Consider the following 2,301-nt stretch of genomic DNA (forward strand, 5'->3'; position numbering starts at 1 on the left):
CCTTGGTCACCAATTAGATGCAGCGGCCTTGCTGTAGATTTCCTGTGTCTAGCTACATTGCTTCTGACCAAGAGTTGTGGGAGAGATGCAGGGATGATCTGTCATCCAGGAGGAGCCAAGAAAAGAGGAAGGGAGGGGTGGTGAATGGGAGTGGAGTATGTTGTGATGAAATGGGTGGGAGTGAATTTATGCCTTTGACTTTGGCTATCTGCCTTGTAAAGGGGGAAATGTTAGTATATATATACATATATATATATATATATATATATATATATATATATATATATATACATATATATAGACATATATGTATATATATGTATATATATGCATATATATAGACATGTATATATATACATACATAATATACATAAATGTATATATATATGTGTGTATATATATACATATATATATATATATATATATATATAATATATATATATATATATATATGTATATATATATATATGATTTGGATGATGGAGAACAATATATATATATATATATATATATATATATATATATATATATACATATATATATATATATATGAGAGTATTAAAAACACAGTTAAAAGAAGTAAAAGATGAGAATGAGGAATTAAAGAGGAATAATAAAGAGAATAAAGAGTCCATAGCAAAAGAAGCACAGGGTTGAAGAAAAAAAAAAAAAATCCAAGAGAACAACAAAATTGCATTTAATGATATAGTGACACAACAGATGAAAGAACAAACTGAAGACACAGTTATTAAAGTGATGAGACAGGAGAATATAGTAAGAGACTTAGTAGATAAAAAGAAATGTATAATTATATTAGGGATGGAAGAGGAGTATAATCTAAATAGGACTACAAGAATTAAGGATGAAAAAGAAAAAGTGAATAAAATATTAGAATTAGTTCAGGAAGATGAACCTGAGATAGAGAAAAAAATGAAGAAATGTATAGTCTTGGGAAATATAGTACAGATAAGACCAGACCAATTAAGGTTAAATTCAGGTCACAAACGACAGCAGAGAATATCTTAGCAAAAACAGGGAAGCTAGCAGCAAGTGAACAATGTAAAAAGGTATGGATAAAAAGAGAAATGAATAAAGAGAGGATGAGAAAACAAAAAGACAAGAATCTAAAAAAAAAAAAAACGAGATGAGAACAGAGTCAGAAAAAGAGGAATTCTATTGGAGAGTAGTGAATATGAAAGTGAGGAAATGGCACATAATAGAGAAACAAAAGGGAAACAGAAAATACAATGGAAGTAGCAGAAAACTAAGAGTGTCTTACACAAATATAGATGGATTAATAACAGGATTGAATGAACTGAATGATTATCTGAAGGAAAAAGAACCAGACATAATGGGAATTGTAGAGACAAAATTGAAAGGTCCACTACCACCCAACAGTGTAGGACATGGTGCATATAATTATTGGATTAGAAACGGAGAGGCAAAACAGGGGGGTGGAGTTATGTTACTGACTAAGAAGGATATAAACATGAGGAATGTCACATATATAATGAATAGAGTAGAGATGGTTATGATGGAAGTGGAAGACAAAGATAGGAAGAGCAGAAATTTTGTAATAAATTATGTGCCTCCTAAAACAGCCTCGTGGGAAGAGAGAGAACATAAAAGTATGTTAGAAGACACAAGGATAACATTAAATAAGACAATGGAAGATGGAGGAAGAATAGTTATAATGGGTGACTTTGATTGTAAAGAAGTCTGCTGGGAAGAGATGACAGTAAAGGGTGGAGACGACTCATGGGGAAATGTACTACTTGATATGATTATTGACCATACAATGACGCATGTACATGTATATGTCCAAGGACGAGATGGATGGTGAAAGAGTGGAATGTCTGTTGAGGCGGGAAGGAAGACAGAAGATAGGGATGACTGGAGATCGGATGAGTATGGATGATGCTGTGATGCATGGAAGGGAGTGGGTGAGGGATGGAGGGCTCAGGGAGTATGTGTGAATGATATTTTGATGCATCCCGAAGGAATTTCTCCCTGTCTTCTCTTTTTCTGCATGAGGGGGCGCAGAGGGAGGTGGTCGTCGATTAAATGAAGTGGCCTTGCTGTGGATGTGCTGTCTTACTGCATTGCTTCTGACCCAGGGCACTGGGCGAGATGCAGAGACGAACCGTCACCCAGGAAGAGCCAAGATAAGGAGGGAGGGGTGTGGATGGGAGAGTGTGTGGGGATGGAATGGGTGGGGGTTGATATTATGTCTTTGTTTTTTGGCTTTTTCCTTTGTTAGGGGGTAATGGCTATTGGTATATGTATGTATGTATATGTATA

The 2,301-nt window shown here is 34.8% G+C and overlaps 1 protein-coding gene across 2 annotated transcripts in view; it reads right to left on the bottom strand.

The window, feature by feature from the left end:
• Window positions 1-1,132: 1,132 nt before the first annotated feature.
• The window catches only part of LOC143021027 (follistatin-like), a 221,340-nt gene continuing 220,171 nt past the window's right edge, over window positions 1,133-2,301 (bottom strand). For both annotated transcript variants that reach the window (XM_076178199.1, XM_076178200.1), the window contains exon 8: window positions 1,133-2,301. This exon is cut by the window's right edge and continues 2,292 nt beyond it. The gene's annotated coding sequence lies outside the window, so the exon portion shown is untranslated.

The sequence above is a fragment of the Oratosquilla oratoria genome, chromosome 41, assembly GCF_046742065.1.
Source record: "Oratosquilla oratoria isolate Oo_2021 chromosome 41, ASM4674206v1, whole genome shotgun sequence".
NCBI classification, from domain to species: domain Eukaryota; kingdom Metazoa; phylum Arthropoda; class Malacostraca; order Stomatopoda; family Squillidae; genus Oratosquilla; species Oratosquilla oratoria.